We start from the raw sequence: 474 nt of genomic DNA, 5'->3' as shown, positions 1-474 counted from the left end.
AAGCCAGACAGATTCAGGTATTCAACACCATGTACAAAGTAACTAGCAAAATCATGTGTCAAAATCCCCATGACACTTTTCCCTCTCTTCACGCAGGCAAATTTAGAAAAAAATAATAAACTACTTGTTGAGCAGTAAACCATAAGAGCCAGTAGCGCTCACTGCAACAAAATGAAGATCCTGAAAATCAACATTTCTTTGATATCAAGAGAGTCACACAGTAAACCAAAACATTGCAAAATGAAGAAAAAAATATAATTTTTCCCCTTTCTAATTTCTGTCCTTTGAGACTTGTAATAGGTAGCCATGGGTGTAAAAAGCCAAGTCAGTGAATAAAGCTAAACATTACAATTTCACCAATAATGTGGGTAAGAGAGATGTAAATATAAAAAGGCTGTAAAAATTCAAAAATTCCTGTTCAAAAATAACAATAGTCATCAAGCAGTATCTAAAGCCATTCATGAAGCTTCAACC

General features: G+C 34.0%; 1 protein-coding gene across 1 annotated transcript in view; it reads right to left on the bottom strand.

The window, feature by feature from the left end:
- LOC119588701 (nuclear receptor coactivator 5-like) overlaps window positions 1-474 on the bottom strand; it is a gene marked incomplete in the record, with an annotated part of 28,627 nt that overhangs the window by 9,108 nt on the left and 19,045 nt on the right.

The sequence above is a fragment of the Penaeus monodon genome, chromosome 24, assembly GCF_015228065.2.
Source record: "Penaeus monodon isolate SGIC_2016 chromosome 24, NSTDA_Pmon_1, whole genome shotgun sequence".
NCBI classification, from domain to species: domain Eukaryota; kingdom Metazoa; phylum Arthropoda; class Malacostraca; order Decapoda; family Penaeidae; genus Penaeus; species Penaeus monodon.
Note: the sequence above shows the minus strand (reverse complement) of the source record. Positions and strands in the feature narration are given on the sequence as shown.